The sequence below is a fragment of the Vulpes lagopus genome, chromosome 14, assembly GCF_018345385.1.
Source record: "Vulpes lagopus strain Blue_001 chromosome 14, ASM1834538v1, whole genome shotgun sequence".
Taxonomy (NCBI): Eukaryota; Metazoa; Chordata; class Mammalia; order Carnivora; family Canidae; genus Vulpes; species Vulpes lagopus.
The window spans coordinates 31392055-31411161 of record NC_054837.1 but is presented as its reverse complement, the minus strand read 5'-3'; the positions used below and the strand labels follow the sequence as shown (position 1 = coordinate 31411161).

The window sequence follows — 19107 nt, the reverse complement described above, 5'->3', positions numbered from 1 at the left end:
TCCACATTATTTTTTCTCTCTAATACATTGTATAATATATTTGGTTTTCCTAATGCATCTCCCCCACTGTTAGAATGTGGGCTCCACCAGGGCAGAGACTTTGCTTATCTTGGTCACTGCTGAATTCTCTCCACCAGCCATGGCGCCCTGCACATAGTAGGTACTCCTGCATTAGTGACTACCCTTCAGAAGTCTCCATGCATGGACAAGCATGGATATGCACATTTACTCCACCTCTTTTTTGTTGTTTGCACGGAAGGTACCATTTTCCATACCCGTGCCTGCACCTGCTTCTGTGCTAAACAATGTATCTTGGAGCTCTGCCCGCTTCAGAACGCACAGTCTGTCCTCATGCTTGTCCACAGCTGCCTAACTGTTTCACTGGATGGATACCCAGGACACGCAGCCAGCCCCACTGACTCCGCTCAGGTGACCCCAGCCTCTGGCCACCAAAAGGGAGGCTGCATGGATCACGGTCCTCCCTTGATGTCTCCTCTTGAGGTTGCACTACTCTGGTTCCATCCCTCTGGTGCTTGAGAGTGGAGCCTCAGGCAGATGCTCCAGGGGGCAGGGTAGGGGGCAGGAGCACACTCCAGAGATGCAGCCCTGGGAGAAAGCGAGTTGTTTATCTTCAGAGATGATTGGGCCTATCAGACAGGGGCTTGATCTCCTTCTCTGCTTCCTTCTTTCTGAAATGTACACAGTGTCATCAATAAAGGTGCAGACATGAGAGGAAGCTGGGGTGACACTACAGTTTCTTGCAGCAAGGGGTGCAGGGTGACTGGGGGCTCTGAGTGACATCCTCAGGGATGCTTTTGCAGGATTGTGAGATTACAAGGGGCCCTGGACTCCCATTATTCTGGAAAGGTGGAGATCTGGGAAGATCCTGACCCTTCAAAATCCTGAGTTGTGAAATGTAACTTTGTTTTTGAACACCAGGATGCTTTCTTATCCTTTAAAGAGTCTCTAGCATTCATGTGTCCTCGATGCAACTTCTTATTTGGAGTATTAACTTCCCACTGGATGCTGGGTCCTGAGGGCTGGGCTTGACTTCCTTCACTGCTCTGTCCTACAGTGCCCAGCACTCAATAGGCGCTTACTACGTATTAAATGAACAAACGATGAGGCATTCATTGAAAGCAGGCTTTCCCTCCTCCTGCCTACAATTTTGAAAGAGGGTCCCTGTTCACTAAAGAAGTTTCTACTTCCTGCCCCCTGTCGACCCCTCCATTTTGGGTAGAGACCACTGACTGCTGAATGGAAGACTGGCCTGGGCAGCTCATGCTTTGTGTGTGTGTGTGTGTGGGGGGGGTGGGTCACAGGCAGGCTGGCACTCACTGAATGCAGCCCACCCAGTCATTTGGTATTTGGTTTGGTTGACTTGTGTTTTAAAGTGAGGGTGAACATGATAGCTCGGGCATGGGTGCAGGGGTGTACTGCAGGCCCCGCCTGTCCCTGCTGTTCACCTCTTCCCTGGCTTGCTGTTCCTGCCAGGCTCTGTGGGCTTTTGAGTTTGCAATTGCTGTTTAAAGCATGTCCAAAGTATGAACACTGTATGTGAGATTTCCCATGTGCCCATGGTTCTGGTATGTATGCAAGGCTGGCCTGGGAATGTTCATCAGGGTGTCTTTTGGTTTGTCCCCGATAGAGGCCCAGAGAGTGAGGGCTTTCCTCTGCATGTGCTCTGACAGCCAGCCCAGGGCTTTTGGGGTGGCTTAAGGAGGCTCAAGTCATTGTAACCTCCAGCCTGTGTTTTCCTCCAGGCCTGTCCAGGGGCATACTTTTGGGGCAGGAAGTTTGATCTGACATCATAGTTGCCCATATGGACTGTTAGCCTGAATGGGTTTCTCCTGGGGGTCAGATCCTGGGTTGGGGATGAAGGATCCCCCATATCTACCCAGAGGCTGAGACAGTGGAGAGAGGTGAAGGCTTTACTGTGACACGTGCCAGAGGGATGAGTGCTAGAAAACTGGGATGCAGAGGCCAGTCATTCCCACTTGAGTCCAGATTCTGCAAGGCCAAGCCTGATCCCCAGCCAGTGTCCTCCATGTTGCATGAATTCATTATTCACTGTTCATTCACTGTCAACACTTTTTAACTGCTGTCTATTGTGTGCTGGTAATACAGCAGTGGGCTAGACAGATGAGGTCTCTGCTCTCATGGAGCTGACATTCTGGTGATGGAAGACGATGTGTAAGTGATAAATGCCCAGGATACTTTTAGGTGGTGATAAATGGTGAAGAAAATATACAGGGTGATGGGGTAGTTAGTGCCTTGGGAGTTTTGATAGAGGGCCAGTGAGAACTTCTTTAAGGAGATGACATTGAACTGGGACTAGAATATAGGAGACAGCTATCTTAGGCAGAGGGACTAGCAAGTGCAAAGGTCCTGAGGCAGGAATGAGTTTGACTAGTTTGCTAATTATTTAGGAGGGAATGGTTGAATGATTTGAAGGATAGTGGCAACATAACCTAAGGGCAGAATTTGCCCCTGGGATGGCAGAGCTCCCTGGATGCATGGGACATCTTCTCACCATGTTCCCAGCTGGTCAGAACCCATGTGCCATATGCTGCTCAATGTCCTTGGGCAACTTCCCTTTATCTTAGTCTCCTCACCTATAAAATGGGTATATTGACAGTCTTTCCCTCATGATGATGAGATGTTTGGGAGGCTCTTAGTTAGCATAATTATTAACCCCCATCCCAGCCCAGGGTGTAAGGCCCCTCTAGGGAGGCTGTTTGGGGGCAGAGTGTTCTTTGGCAATCTTTCAAAGCTGCTCTTCACATTAGTTACATGAGAAGCCCTGGGGCGGCTGCTCAGAGCCCAGTAGCAAATGGTAAAGTGCCGCAGAGTAGTATCCAGGGTGCTGCTGGGTGCTGATGTGTGGGGGTCTGGGAGTGGGCAGCGGCTCAGCTGAGACCCCTTCCAGTTCATCCCTGCAGAGCCATGGTTTAGAGTGCCCATCTGGAATCACTTGCAGAATGAGTCTATCAGTTAGGTCCTTAATCTCTCTGGGTCTCAGTTTCCCCATCTGTAATGTCAGGTCAACCCACTGTCTGAGGGCTTCTGGGGTGGGGGGGAACAGTGCGATCCTGAGGACATGTACTTATTCCCTGTAGCCCAAGAAGATGGGATTAATAACCAGAGGGACAGAGGAGGGCTAGAAAGAGCACAAATCACAAATCATCCTGAGAAAAAAGGCCTTGCTTCTCCTGGCTTCAGTTTTTTCCATCTGCAACATAGCTGGTCCAGAGGACACTGACATCGGAGTCTGTGCTTGGCTCCCTTCGAGGGGTTTCCAAGCGGCCCCTGGGACATTTAAAGCTGACAGTTCCCCTGCCTGGCCTGCCTGCCCCGCCACCTATGCCCACAGCCTTGGCCAAAGCCCCTGGGGAACCACTGGGAGGCAGACCCTGGGCAAAGGAACCCTTGAAGGTACCCCAAACCCTCCTCCTCTGGTGCCAAATCCCAGAGCAGATCTCAGGAGCCGGGCAGCCCGGGTGGCTCAGCGGTTTGGCGCCGCCTTCGACCCAGGTCGTGACCCTGGAGACCCCGGATCGAGTCCCCACGTCCCCACGTCCCTGCGTGGAGCCTGCTTCTCCCTCTGCCTGTGTCTCTGCCCCACCCCTCTCATGAATAAATAAATAAAATCTTAAAAAAAAAAAAAGATCTCAGGAGCCTTCTCAGGTGACACTCTGGGGGAGGGGCAGGGAGGATGCAAAAGGAGGGCTGCCCAGTCCCCACCCTACCCTCCTGGCCCTGTCTTCCCCAGGCCCCAGGAGGAAGACTCCGCCTTCCTTTTGCAGGTCTGGCTTTTTGCCTGTGGATTCCCACAGTTTGGTTGGTGGCAGTGGAGCTGGTGAGGCCAGGATGGGGAGGTAGGGGACCACTGACCCATGTCCCCTTCTCATTCCAAACTGTGAACTGTGCCTCTTCCCTCCACATGTACTTCCCCTTTTTCCAGATTTTGTCAGCCCCAGGTGCTCCCTCTTTTCCCCCAATAAAAGGAAAACTAGCAGCCCGAGGGGGCAGAGAAGGACAAATTGCTACAGGGGAGGCAGGCAACCCCTGCCTGCTGGCAGGAGGCACGCCTGGGCCCCTGGAAACCGCATGGCTGCCTCCCCACCGCAGCCATTCCCCACACCCCCTGGGGGTTCTCAGATGTTGGCAGATGGCAGAACTGAATCTGCTGAGACTTCGCTCCAAAAAAGGAAAGCTGAACCGAAAACAAAAATTCAAACTCTCCAACATCTTAGGGGAAAGGAGAGGAGGAGGGAGGCTCCAGGCCTGGGGCTCCCAGTGCCCTCTGCTGTTTAAAAAAAATCTTCTCCAGCTTGGGAGGGCCACCTGGGAGGGGGTGAGCCGGGACACACAATTGTCAGGGAGGCCAGAGAGGTTCTTGCTGGAACTGCGCGTTGTCGGTACATGTGCCTGAGGTGACCTCACATGCTTGTGAGGTCTGGGCTTGTGAGGGTGTGCTCCTGGGTGTGGGTGTGTGTCCCTGTGTCCCTGACCACAAGCTTGCAGCATTTAGTCTGTGCATTTGTGTCCTCGGAGGTCCCAAAGTGGATGGACGCTCAACGACACATCCTTGAGTCCCTACTGTGTGAAAAGGCAAGTGCACAAATAGCCAAAAATGCCGTCCCTGGTGAACAGGACATTCTGGCGTGCGTGCCTGACCGTGTATGGAACTTGTGTCTGCGTCTCGTGTTTATCTGGGGGTGATCTGACACTTGAGTCCATGCCTCAGGCTACGCGCACGTCTGCGGTGCGTTGTGAGTTTCCTCGTGTGACCGCTGAGCACATCTGCTGTCCCACGAGGCCCAGGGTGCGAAGGTCTGCAGCTGAGAGGTCAGGCTCCTACTCTGTGCGGCAGTCCCCGGGGTGGGCTCTACCACGCGGGGCCCCCCTGCGCACCCCTCCCCACGCACGGCCGCTCTGGAGTTACGATTTAATAGCAGAAACGCGGTTCCAGTTAAGTATCTGGGGCTGGGCAGGAGCAGGAGGAGGGGGCGGGATGGGGAGGCGCTTTCCCCCTCCTCCCTGCCTCAGGGAGCTGCTAAAAGAAACGGCGTCGCGCCCAAGTGTAAGGGTGTGTGTGTGCACGCGTGTGTGCGCGCGCGCGAGTGGGTGCGCGCAGGGCCGGGGAGGCGACGCGGGCCCTTTAAGGACCCGAGGGGGCCGGGCCGGGGAGCGTCGGTGCGGGCGGGGAGCCGCGAGCTGGGAGGCCGAGCCGCCGCCTCCCGGGCTCCCGCCCCGCCCCCTCCTCCCCCTCCCGCCGCCGCCGCCGCCGCCGCCGACACCGCCGCCGCCGCCGCCGCCGCCGCCGCCGCCGGGGAGCGGAGCCGCGGGCAGGCCCGGCCGCACCGGAGCCCCGCGTCCGCCCGCGCCCCCCGAGCCGTGCGCCCGCGCCCTGCGCCCCGCGATGCGCTCCGAGCGGTGGGCCGGGGCCCCCGGGCAGGCGCCCTAGGAGGCGGCGGCGGGAGGATCGCGCCCCGGCTGGAGGCCGGGCCTGCTGCGCGCCCCCAGCCCGTTCGGCACCGCCACTTGCCTGAGCCCCGGGCGGCCGGAGCGCGCCCCGAGCCCGGGCGCCGCCGCCGCCACCGCAGCGAGGTGAGTCGGGGCCGCGGGGCGGCGCGGGGCGCGCTTCCGGGGGGGTCGGGGAAGGTCGCGCGGCGCACGCGGCGGAGTTGGCGGGGCCCCGCGCTCCGGAGTTGGCGCTCTCGGGGTGGCCGCCGCGGCCCGCGTGCGTGGGGGCGCTGGGGAACTTAGGGGAACTCCGGCCGCCCTGCGAGGGGGCGTGGGGAGGGCCCGCGGGGGGCGCCCTGGAAATGCGCAGGGCAGCCCCGCCGCGCGCCCAGCCCGGGGCCCGGCCGCCATGCGCCTCCGTCTCCCCAAGTGGCCCCGGGCTGGGGGTGACACTGCGTCTTATCCTGCAGCAGGCAGCGCGGGCTTGGGGAGCCCCCGGAGACGGCACCGGTGCTCCCCGGCCTGGCTGCTGGGGGAGGGCGCGAGGCGGGTTCCCGCCAGCGGGGGGCGGCGGCCGCTCCCGGGCGGGGGAGCAGAGCGCGCTGGGGGGGGTCCCCCGGGAGAGGCGCCCCGGCCCCCGCCCCCGCCCCCGCCCCCGCGCCCGCGGGCCGGTGTTCCTGCCGCCTGGGCCTGCCTCCCGCGGCGGTGACGCCTCATTGGGCCGCCTCCTGGTCCCTCCCCCGGGCTGTGCGGATACTTGGGATGCCACTAGTTTGGGAAGTTGGAATTCGGAGCTGATCCCACTCGGGCTGGACCTGGAGGCCCCAGGCCCCAGTGCTGGGAGAGCGTCCCCAGAGACCTGCGCGGGGCGGGGGGACGCGTGGGGCGCGCCTTCCTCACCCCGGGCGCCGGCAGTGGAAAGCCGGAGGGAGGAGGGAGAGACCGGCTGTACCTGTGAGCTGCCGTCGCCCGGGCCCAATTAGCGTGGGGCGCCCGGCGGTATTTTTACATCGTAGGTTTATTTTTTTGGAAGCCAGTGTCCTCCCGCCGCCTGTCGCGCGCTCCGGCTCTCCAAGGGTCTGGTTGCAGGCAGCGGAGGCGGATCTGTTCAGTGGGCCCAGCCTCCTCCCTTCCTCCCCCTCCCCCTCCTCCTCCTCCCCCCCCCCGTTGGTGAGAACTGGTTTTATTATGATTATTTTTTTTTCCCTTTTTGCAGATTCGGAGGAAGGATGTGTGAGGGAGGGCGGGGGGGAGGGGTGAGGATCCCTGTGGGCTGGATGGGGGAGTTCTGGGCACGTTGGGATGTGTTATCGGTGGCCTTGACTTTGCCCTTTTTAAAACCAGATCTGGGTCTTCGCGGCTGCTTTGATATAAGGGGCTCTCAGGACCAGGCGTGAGCTCGGAGGGCGACCCAGGGCATTGTTGTGTACCTCGTCGTGGGTGGCCTTTTTTTCTTTTCTTTCTTTCTTTCTTTCTTTCTTTCTTTCTTTCTTTCTTTCTTTCTTTTTCTCTTCTCTCTCTTCTCTTCTCTTCTCTTCTCTTCTCTTCTCTTCTCTTCTCTTCTCTTCTCTTCTCTTCTCTTCTCTTCTCTTCTCTTCTCTTTTTTGATGAAGTGGGGGAAGCAATCAGAGAAAGGAAGAGATGTGAGCTGGGATAGCCCAGCCTTTTTGACAGCCTACTCTGCAACTCAACTCCCCAGGTTCAAATCTTTCTTTTGTCACTTATCTGGCTGGGTGACCCTGGGCACATTACTTAACCTGTCTGTGCCTTAGTCTTCACAGCTGCAAAGTAGGGTAACGGTATTTTTCCCAAGTCCCTAGGGTTGTTGTGAGAACCAGAGAGTGGTATTTGTGTGCATGTTACCATGACCACTGTTTTGTTATTATTAATTACTCTTACTAGGTTCTAAAACTTGACTTTTAATCCAACGGCCTGGAAATCTTGAGAGCCGGGGCCGACTTGCCTCTTGCTGGGGAGTGGGGGGACCAGGTGGAGGGAGGACGCCTTCTCCCCACCTGTGCCCTCCGCTTGTGCCGGTGCCGATGGAGCCGGGGCAGGTGCTGCCTGCCGCCCATTGAGCGGATGCACAGACCGAGCCGGGCGGCGGGGCGCACGCAGGCCCGGGAGCAGGTCCTGGAGCAGGCGCCGAGATGCGAGGGCATCCCGGGCGCTGTCTGGCTTCCCCGCCCGCCGCCTTGTCCCTGCTTGGAAATTTACCGCCGCCGCCGCCGCCGGGTGCCCGGGGAATCTGCGGTGCCCAGACATGGGGGCGGGAGCCAGCGGGCCCCAGCCCTGGCCTCTTCCCACTGAGCTATTTATGCTTGCTCCGGGATCAATACTATTGATAAATCCATGTAAATGGTAATGTGACTGTCAGGTCCCGGTGAGGGATGGAGACCCCCTTCTGGGGCTGCGCGCATCCCCCTCCCTCCCTGGTCGAGGGTTCGCCTACGTGGGAAGGATTTATTTGGCATAATCTGTTCTTTTCCCCCAATTAATAACACTTATACCACCTCCTAAAGATTTCTGAGAGCTCTGGAAACACGCATTTAGCTGCATGAAAGCCCTGAGCCTAGCCGGGGAGGGCGGGATTGTTCCAGGGCACGAGGTGGGGGCTTGGGCTCGCTGGCACTCACCCGCTGGCACAGTGGAAAGCCTCCCCCCCACTCCCCCTAGGAGTCGTGGCCCCCAGTGCCTTGCCATTCAGGCTGCCTGTGGCGGTGGCCTGGGCTGGAATACTCCCCCGCCAACTGCCCGGTGGGGGTATCCCTTATTCTGTGTTCCCACCCCCACCTGAGGCCTGTGGGTGAGATTGGTGGTTCACGCTGAGATTTGGGAATGGGAGGGTTCACCTTCAGGAGAACCCAGCCTGAGGAGCTTCTGTCTATGAGAAGCAGAAGCGCTCCAGGCAGGAGCCCACAGGCCTTTCCCTCCTCCAGCTCTCTGAACACCTCCCCCCCCCCCCCCCCCGCCCCCCATGGCACTCTGCCTCCTACGAGAGGGTTGAGAGCTTTTATTTGTCTGTTTTTCTCTTCTGTTTCCTTTTCATGTCTCAGCCGCCAACAGCAGCCTCCCCAGGTGACACCTCTGAAGGGAACAGCTTGCAGGAGCTGGTAATTCCTGCCCCACCTGCCCCAGGGAGGGGGTACTAGGAGGGGGGCCTGGGGAGGGCCAGCTGCCCAGGGCCGGGCCAGGCTGTCATCCTAGGAGGCCTTGCACCATGGGTGGGTATGTGGGGTCCCCAGGGATGTGATGCTTAGGGAGGTTCAGCGGCATCCTCTGAGGATCCTTGGGGGGCGTCTGGAAGGGATTTTACCCCATCATTGGGCTCCTGCTCTTGGAGCTGGAGGTATTGTACATAACACAAAATACTCTATTAGGAACAGCCAACACATACCAGGCACTCACGGTGTGCCAGGCTCTGCCCCCACCAGGAATCCAGTCCTTCAGCTCTTGTGAGGTCAGCGCTATCATTATCCCATTTTATAGATAGTGAAATCGACAAGGCACAGAGTGGTTTAGTGACTTGCCCAAGGTCACACACTTCAGCTGTGGAACCAAGAATTAAGACCTGGGATTGATTGCTCATGGTCATGTTGGTACAGCACTAGCAGGCTACAGACCTGCTCTGTGGAACTGCTGGACAGGTTAGGAAGAAAAGAATTGTTTCTTATTGGAGCAGCACCTACAGATCTTTGCCCCAGGGGGGCAGGAGAGACATGGGGAGGGGAAAGTGCCTGAGGCAGGCCTAGCGTTTCTTTGAAGTCTCATTTTATCTTGAACATTCATGCAAATTTGGTATTCGCTTTGGCGGCTGTGTTTATTTTGAAATGAAAACATGGTTTTGAATTATTTAGCAGGGTGGATAACGGGGCTCCAGAAAGTGGCATCAGAGGAGTGCGTGGCCTGGAGTTTCCGCATGCTGCCTGGCGTGCAGCCCTCGGGTGTTTCTGTAGCAGGCCTTGAGAGGGTCTGAGGTGGAAGGCAGCTTTTACTCATTTTACAGATGAGGGCACAGGTCAGAGGGGCCAGGCCAGCCCAAGGTCACACAGTGGTGTGACTTTTGCTTACAGTGATCAACATCATTGTGGTTACTCACCCAGTTGGGCTCAGGCGAGCCACCCTGGAGGAAGGCTCTTTCGTTTCATAGATCCGTAAAGAATCCTAAACAAACAGCAGAGGACAGACTAGGCATGTTTAGTTCCTGATCCTCATGGAGGCAGCCAATTTAGCAGGTTCTGGTGCGTTCAAGCCCCAGCTCAGCAATATACACGCAGTGTGCCCAGGGGCTGGCCCCTGCTTCTCAGAGTTTGGGTTCCCTGGTCTGTAAAATGGGTACATCGCTCACAGCTGGTGGGGTAGTGGAGAGGATTACAGGGCAGAAAGTGTGAGCATTGGGTTTGATGTTTGGCTCTGTAGCTTTCAGCTGTTTTGACTCTGAGCAAGTTGTTTAACTTCCTTGAGCCTCAGTTTCCTCATCTGTAAGATCGGGATGGTGATGATAATGATGATGATGATCATCATCCTTCTGCCTTTATTGCTATGAGGACCTGATGTGTGTTGCAAGAGCTGCTGTTTATTATTTCGGCTCACCTTGTCAGAGCCAGAATGCTTCCTTGTAGAATTTATTGTGGGAACCTGGGTCATTACCCCAAGGCTGTTTGGTCATTTCTCCCTCTAAGGGGCTCCTGGGAAGGAGAATGCTCTAACAGAACGGGGTCTCGGGGTCCTGGCTATAGAAAGGGCTCCTTTGAAGTCAGACCTGGGTTCAAATTCTGCTTCCTTCAGCCAATAACTTGAGTGAAGTCTCTGACCCTCGGGCCTCTGTTTCCTTACCCTTGAGTAGGAAATAACATCCAGCTCCGTGGATAGTGTGTAGCAGCACCGTCTAGTCAGCTTTCTGCTTTCGGGGACGGTGTCCTGGACCTGCGCTGCCTGTAGCCATTGGGCACACGTGGCTCTTAAGCTCCTGATATATGGCTAGCAGGACTGAACTGGCAATTTTATTTCATTTTTTTAAAGGTTTTATTTATTTATTCATGAGAGACACAGAGAGAGGAAGAGGGGGAGAGAGAGAGAGAGAGAGAGAGAGAGACAGAGAGACAGAGATGCAGAGACACAGGCAGAGGGAGAAGCAGGCTCCATGCAGAGGATGCAGGGGACCTGACTGGGGACTTGATCCTGGGTCTCCAGGATCATGCCCTGGGCTGAAGGCTGAGCCACCCGGCTGCCCTATTTCATTTTAATTAACTTAAATTTAAATAGCCACATGTGGCTGTGGCTAATGGCTGCCTAATCAGATGGCTCGGGGCTAGATGATGGGAGTCAGAGTCTGTGCAGGAACAGGGCTTGGCTCTTAGCATCTGATTTTTTCCCTTTTTCATGTTTCTTGTCTCTGCCAGGTCCCAATGGGACACCATCATATCTTGGTGGCTGCCACCACATTCTTGGGACCTGTTTCCCAGAGAGCCCCTGGCTAACCCTAATGCTGACCCAGGCTCCTCCAGCCTCTGTCCTCCTGCCCATGCTCCTGATCTCACTGCCTCCTTCTGCCCCTACCAGCCTCTGGGGCTGCTCCATCCAGTCAACCTTTCTGCCATGCGGGGAGGAGGGAGGAACATTCTAGATCTGCCCTATCCAACACCATTGCTGTAGCTGCATGTGGCACTGAGCACTTGAAGTGACTGCAACCAAGGAATGGAATTCCATTTTTTACTTAATTTTGATACATTTAGCTAGTCCTGTGTGGCCTGTGGCTACTGTCTCCTTTGGGTGGCATGGTTTTAGTGCCTCCTCTGTGGACTCGGGGCCAAACGCCAGTTTTCAGACCACTGGTTAACATGGTCTTCCTGGCCCTGTAGGCAGCAGGCCTGAGTGCCCCTGAGGCCAGAATCTCTTTGCCCGGACTCTCCCTCCCCATTTGCTTCCCTGGCTGTCATTTCTCAAGCACAGAAGCAGCTCCAGGTCTGTGCAAAGCGTGGGCAGCTCTCACTTCTGAGGGCCGAGCTCTGGTGCATGGGCCTCGGGCCTGGCGGGGCTCACAGAGACTATTGCCCCCCCCCCCCATTTGTTTTCACAAGTGCAGACAATAGGGAAGGCCTACTGTCCATAAGTGTTTCATAGTTTTTTTCTGAAGAATGAATGCATGACATAACAACTAGATTAACTTTCTTTTTTTTTTTTTTTGGTTGGGGGATAATGTCCCTTTCTATTGCCATTTGAAAAACATAAGAAACTAAAAAGTAATGCATTCAAAACTCCATTACTTTCTTTGGGCTTTATGAAAAGTAATTTTTATAAGAGAGAATGCCTGGGCCTGTTAGAAAGTTAAAACAGTTCATGAAGGTGTCAGAGGAGGTCTTCTGGTTTCTGCCCTCCATGCAAGGCAGTTTCCCCTCAGAGACTCTGGGCTTATGCCTGCTTAAATGGACACAAGTAATATCATACCCTAGTCACATCTTGCTTTCTTCCCCTAAGTTAAAACCTATCTTGGGGCTTATTCTGGAACATATAGAGCAAGTGTCAGCAAACTACTAGCCCACAGGCCAAAACCAGCCCACCTCCTGTTTTTGTGGGTGGGGGGGAGCAGAGGGAGAGAGAATCTTAAGCAGACTTCACGTCCAGAGTAGAGCCTGATGTAGGGCTTGATCTCACGACTCTGAGATCATGATGTGAGTTGAAATCAAGAGTTAGATGCTCAACCAACCAAGCCACCCAGGCGCCCCACCCCCCAACCTCATCTCCTGTCTTTGTATGGTGTGCATGCTAAGGATGGTTTGTGCATTTTTTTAATGGCTGAAAAAATAACAAGAAGATAATATTTCGTGACCTGTGAAATTATATGAAATTTAAATTTCAGTGTCTATAATAAAGTTTTATTGGCACACAGCCACACCTATGCATTAGTGTGTTGTCTGAGTCTGTTTTCAAGCTATAGATGAAAAGTTGCAGAATTGTGACAGAGGCCCAAAGGCTTGCCAGGCCTCATGTTTTTATTGCCAGCCCCTTCTACAGAGCTACTTCATTCTTTTTTTTTTTTTTTTAACATAGAATTTTTATTTGTGTGAGGATTTTAACTTCTTAAAAAAAAATTATTCATGAGAGACACAGAGAGAGAGAGGGAGAGAGAGGCAGAGGGAGAAACAGGCTCCATGCAGGGAGCCTGACGTGGGACTTGATCCCAGGTCTCTAGGATCAGGCCCTGGGCTGAAGGCAGCGCTAAACCACTGAGCCACCCGGGCTGCCCTACATCATTCTTTTTAACTTCAGAACAACCTTCTGGAGTTTTCACTGTTGATGAAACTGGGATCCCAGGGAGGATTGTGAATTTAAGAGTCACACTGAGCAGGCCCTGAAAACTTCTGCTTTTGGCCTGGCTAACTGTTCTTGCTCATGGTTATAATTCATTGTTGTAGGATTCGGTAGCAAGGGTGGGGGGATGTTAAGGCATCAGGCAGTGTAGACTGATTTTTATGATGCCTGAAGCTGTGATTCTTGCTGTACAGCGTTATGTGGTTGCTGACACACTTTCAGTGTGGTACATCTTGTTTACCTCTTTGCTTTGGCCATCAGGAAACTCGGAGTCAGATTTGCAGCCTATATTCAGCAATGTGGTCTGGTCTGTATTTCTGTTTTACCCACTTCATCCTGATTTTACATTAGCTTGTCCCTGGTTTTTCTCTTTGCCCTGACCTCCCTCTCTGATACTATCTTACCACATGCATTCCTGAAAGTTGTCTCATCTCTGGAGGGGTGCCCTGGAGCAGGCAGGAGGAGTCAAGAAAAGCAAAACACTCTGAGATGTTTTCATGCTCATGTCCTGTGGGTGTCTGTGGGGTGGTGGGTCACCCCACTGGGGGAGATAACACCCTGGAGTCTCCTGATAGATGATCCCAGGAGGACATCAAGCTTGGCCCTGTGGAGTGTCTTAACTAAGGCCAGACCCTGGGTGATAACCAGGATCTTCGGATGCACATGTTGGGTTGGATTTGGGAAGATGACAGTGAGTGATGAGAAGGGTGGCAGATGTCCCCGTTGGAGGCCCTGGAAGATGGAGAAGGCCCTGGAGTCGAGCAGGTGTTGGGCTCACTACTCGGGTCAAGTGTCATTTCTGTCTCTTCTATGACTGGGGCCCTGGGGCCCAGCGATGTCCAAATTTTAGGGTGGCAGTCCTATGGGTGTGTCCACACTGAGGGAGGGACCCCTAGGGCATCTCTTCTGAGCCTCCTTGCTCTGCTGATGTTTTCAATTGCCTCTGTCTCCTCCTGCTGATCCTGGGATACTTCTTGGAGCTGGGAAGGAAGTGGGGGAAAGAGTAAGGTATAGGGTGAGTTGTAGAAAGTGGAAGTAGGGGAGACTGGGCAGCTGGCTGCCTGGTTGTCTGTGTGCATGTGCGGGTGCATGTGTGTGCTATGCTGGAGGTGGCTGGGAGGCTTGGAGGCTTTGGGGGGTCAGTGTGTCCTGTGGCCTGGTGGCTGAGCCTTTCTGCCTCTGGTTTCCCAGGATTGGCCCATGGCCCTGAGTCCTGGGTCTGCCTCTTACTAGCTGTGTGATGTGACCTGGACAAGCAATGGAGCCTCTGTGCACAGCTCCTCAATTTATCCACCAGTGAAATGGGGTGATGGATGACACATCCTCATAAGATGTAGTAGAGCAAAGGGGGCCAAGAGGTTGCCTGAGGCCAAGGCGCTCCTGCAGCCTGCGACCTCACCTCTCTCTCCTGTCCATGGCTCATGCACCCAGGGAGCCCACCTGGGGCCAGGCAGCTGGATCCAAGGGTCTCCTGCTGGTGGCTCACAGATGTCCTTAAGGAACCTCAGGCCCAAACAGTCCCCAACTGGACCCAGTGTGGGGCACAGGCCAGAGACCCCGGGGTCGCCCATGCTGCCCTCCTGGCTGCCCTCCTGGTGCTTCCAGTAGCCCCCTCCCTGGTCTGCTTGTGGCCTTTGTGTACCCACGGACCTTCTGTGGGTGCAGCTGTGCATGGGGCCCTGGTGGTACTGTGCCTGGATCTTACTCAGTCTTGAAAGGCTTCCCACCACCTTTCACTGCTTTGGAGGCCTGTCTGCCCAGGCGGCTGCTGACCTCTGACCTCCCCTGGGGCGGGGGGAGGTGGCGGGGGGGGGGGGGGGGGGGGGGAAGGTGGGGGGTGGGGTGGGGACCAGCAATCGCTGTGCTGGGCTGGGGGCCGGGAGAGGGGAGGCTCTGGCTGGGCAGGGCGGGGATGCATGGGGAGGGGGGTGGTGGGGAGTGGATTTTTCTCTGTGGCCCAGGAAGCCTCTCTGGAAGCTGCGGTCTGGAGCAGCAGGCCTGGAGGCCGGGCCCATGGGGAGGGGTTGCCCCGGCTTGTCCTCACTCTGAACTCCGGTGCCCGCCACAGACCCTCTGGGAGCATCGCCCAGTGCTGCGGTGGTGTCTCCGTGGCCATGGCAACCGCCTGGAACCGGGGCCCTGTTCATTAGGCTAACGAGGCAAGCCTGCTGGGCCGAGGCAGGGAGCCAGTGGGAGCCAGGACCCCATGGCCGGGCTCCGCTGGTCTAGGGGGCCACAGGGCCCGGAGCAGGGCCTGGCGGGAATCTGGGGCCCCCTCTGGGGTCCTAGGGACTTGGCCAGGCCCACAGGATGGGGTTCTGGCGGGCACTGGGTGTGAGGGTGACTCGTGTGTGGGCAGCTACTATGACCACCTGAACTGGCTGCGGGGGAGATGTAAGCAGGGAGTGGTGGGGAGGTGCCTACTTTGGCCTTCCCCCACCCCCACCCAGTAGTCTTAGGCATTTCCCCACCTCTACTCTACACCCAACCTAGGCCATTGTGCTGGATTGAATAGTGCCCCCAAATTCCCATTCCCCCAGAACTTTGGAATGGGACCTTATGTGGAGATAGGGTTGTTGCAGCTGCACCTGAGATGAGGTGCTGGGGTAGCGTAGGCCCCAAATCCAGCATGGTGGGTGTCATTTTTAAGCAGAGGAGCAGGCCATGTGAAGAGAGGCAGACATGGGAGTGTCATGTCTCTGAGCCCAGGAGTGCTGAGGATTGCGGGCTGGGAGACCCATAGAGTCTCCGGATGGAATCACCCGCTGACAACTGCGGAACTGTGAGTTCTGCAGAGCAGAGCTGGGTGCCTGGGCTTTGGGATGACACGGTGACCGGCCTCAGTTTCCCCATCCATAAAATGGGTGCACAGTCAGATGACTTGGCTCCAGAAGGTGCTGAGGGGTTGAGTCAGATCACGCATGAAGGAGCTTGCTGCCTTCTTCTTTTTTTTTTTTTTTTGTTTTTTGCTGCCTTCTTTTGCTGAGGGCGCAGAGAAAGACCTCAACACGGGTTGGCACATATGCTGCTGGTAATTGCGGTGTGGAAGTTCCCTTTGCCATTGTGCAGGAAGGTTGGGATATTGCAGCCAGACAACCCCAGGTGCCTGGGGGACTTAAAGCCTGTCTCCACAGGCAGGTGGCTTCTGGGTGCTACTTTGGCCTGAGATGGCGCCTTTCCTACCCCCAGAAGGGAGCTCTGCAGGGGCCCAAACTAGGCCCAGGCAGTGTTTGGGGGGATTCATTTCTGCTATCTGGTGTGCGAGGAGAGACACTTGTAAACTCCAAGAAACGCAGGGCCTGAAAACACCTCCCTTGGGTAGAATTCGGTTGTTTGGTGCTTCAGTTTCTACATCTATAAAATGGGGGCAGCTGCATCCCTGCCTCATTGGGGAGTGGGGTGGAGTAGGGTATTGGGTGCCTCTGACCACCTGCAGTAGATAGGTGTGCACGCCAGCCCCCCCACCCCCCCGCCCACCCCTGTGCCTGGTCTTTGGGTGGGATTGGGTCATAGCCGGCTGGGGAGCCCAGTGAGCTGCTCACCGAGCGCCTATTAAGTGGCAACTCACTTAAGCCCCACAGTGACTCCCACGTGGCCAGAACTGTCCCTTTCCCTGTTGTGTGGTGGGGAAACTAAGGCACTTGGTAGTAGTGTGAATGGCTTAGAGCACACAGCTGGTAAGTGTCCTCCATGGTAGGCAGTTGTCACAGGTGGGGGCTGGCCTTTTCTTGGCTCTCTGTTTCCCTTGGACTGCGAGTCTGAGGGGGTGGCCTGGGTGTACCTGTATCCAGCCCTGAGCATCTCTGCCCATTCTTCCCCTAATCCAGCCTGTCCCCCTTGGGGTCACCCTTGCAGGCTCCTGGGCTGTGGCTGGCTCTGCCATGCAGGAAGCTGACCCTGCTGTCTAGGCTATAAATAGCAGCTGCAGCACAGTGGCGGCCAGGAAGCTGCATCTCAGGGCACCTGGGCTCTGGCTGCTGCCCCTTTGCTGCAGCGCCTCCCAGAACCATCCTTCTTCCGGTGGGAATGCCAAAGTGGAAGCATGTGTGCACCCCAGCATTGTGCTGCCTGTTTGCTGTGTGACCTTTGTGTTCTCACTGCCCTCTCTGTGCCCCTGAGCCCCCAGCCATGTGTTTAGGACGCCTCTCTGCTTCCTGTGCTATGTAACACGTGTTCCCAGGGTGTCTGGAGGATGGCTGGGGAGGTATGCAGGGCAGGGTGAGTTGTCATTGAGAGGGGGTCAGATGGTTTTGGCTTTGGAGGTGGGGGAGGTTAGTGGGAGAGGTAATCCAGGGAATCTGGGGAGGGGACATGGGACCTGTCTTAGATGGGTGTGGGGGAACATGAGGAGGTGGAACTGCCTGGAAGGTCCCGGACTGGGGATGACCATGGGGTGCACTGGCCATCTGAGACCCATCCCCACTACTCGGTTCCCGTGTGACTTTTGCATGGCTTCTTTGGGCCTCAGCATACTCCTCAGATTTCCCGGCAGGAAAGAGGCACACAAAGCTTTCAAGCAAGAAGGAGCCATTTCATTGTTCCCTCTGTCATCTTCTGCGTTTTCATGGTTAATATTGCTAATGTCCTTGTGTTGTTAGGGGGCAGGGCTCCTCTTGCCCCTCTCTGGACTGTCAGGTCCTTGGGGGTCCTGGCTCCTGCAGTTTCCTGAGTGGCTTTGCTGCTGGGCACTTTGGTGGCCTCTGCTCCCCCGGTCCCTGCTGACTGCCCTGCCTGGTTTCTGGCAGATGCCAGCTGCGCAGTGAAGGCTAGGGCTTGATCCTTTGGACATTTCCCAAGCGTGAGCCTCATGCTGCAGGGCCGGCGTACCTTGCAAAGCCTTCCACCTTCAGGGAGGTTACCTGTCTTGTCGGTGTACATATCGTCCATGGCCTAGAGTGCACGAACACGAAGTCTAGGTTTCATCAGGGTGGCTTCCCTGTTGGCAGTCTTGCTAGATTGTGGGATACAATCCCAGGGCGATTTGTGACTGGTCCAAAAAAAAGAAAGAAAGCTTGCCTAAGATTATTGATTGATGAGTTATCATCTTAGAGAGGGAAGTCTCTAGTGATAAGCCACAGGACTCTACCTGATTCACATTTTCATCGAAGGCTAGACTTGACACCCGTGGCGTATGTGTTTACCTGGCAGGTGACGGAACTGGCTGGGCCTGCTCATGCTCTGTAGGAGAGGCAGTCATGTGGGCCTGGCAGCTGCCTTCTGGAGTTCAGGGTTGGGGGGCGGGGGTGCGGCCATAGGAGCAGTTTCCTTGAAGCCTGTGGTCAGGAGAATAATGATCTCTCCCACAGTTGTCCATGTCCTAGTTCCCAGCAACCTTGAAGGTCTTGTCACCGGCAAAGGGGAATTCAGGCGGTGGCTGGGATTAAGGCTGCTAATCAAGCCGACCTTGAGATGGGAAGCTACCCTGGATAATCCTGGTGGGCTCCAACTCTCCCCAAGGGTCCTTAGGAGGAGGAAGTAGGAGGTCAGAGCAGACGGAGCCTGAAAGATGCTATCCTGCTGGCTTTGAGGATGAAGGAAGGGGCACAGAGCCAGGGAATGCAGGCAGCCTCTGGAAGCCGGAAAGGGCCAGGATCGGATTCTCCTGGGGAGCCTCCAGAAGGAGCGCAGGCCTGCCGACACCTTGACTTGTAGCCCTGCTTTGGACTTGTGATCTCCAGAAATGCAATAATAAATTTTATACTGTTTTAAGTCACTAAGTGTGTGGTCATTTATTACAGCAGCAAGAGAAAACTCATACGTGGCCTGCATCTTTCCTGAGACCAGCAGCTGGGAGCAATGTGGTCATTCATTCATTTATTTAAAAAGATGGATTTGTTTATTTGAGAGAGAGAGAGAGAGGGAGAGAGAGCGATAGAGCAGGTGCGAGCAGGGGAGGGACAGAGGGAGAGGGAGCTTGATCCCATGACCCTGATACCGTGACCTGACCCTGAGATCATGACCTGAGCTGAAATCATGTCAGACACTCAACCAACTGCACCACCTAGGTGCCCCACAATGTGGTCATTTAGATGCTGGTGTGTCTCTACTGCCAGTGACCTTGGAGTCAAGTCTGCTCTGGGGTCTTGGCCTCAACCTAGGGCTGTGGGTAAGGGACTCTGAGCCAAGAGAGGGAACTATAAAGGGCCATACTAGGGAAAAACTGAAATACAAAACAAATCTGGAAGCAGGGAGGTGACCCTTTGGGAGCTTTGGAGAGGGAAAGAGGTAGTGTGAGGTAAGGATGTTGGTGTGTGTGTGTGTGTGTGTGTGTGTGTGTGTGTTTTCTTTTTTCTTAATTACTTCGAATCCAGTGGGGTACCTGGCCCC

General features: G+C 55.6%; 1 protein-coding gene across 2 annotated transcripts in view; it reads left to right on the top strand.

The window, feature by feature from the left end:
* Positions 1 to 5333: 5333 nt before the first annotated feature.
* Positions 5334 to 19107, top strand: part of NCOR2 (nuclear receptor corepressor 2) — a 210850-nt gene continuing 197076 nt past the window's right edge. For both annotated transcript variants that reach the window (XM_041729398.1, XM_041729399.1), the window contains exon 1: positions 5334 to 5613. The gene's annotated coding sequence lies outside the window, so the exon portion shown is untranslated. The remainder of the gene's footprint in view (positions 5614 to 19107) is intronic.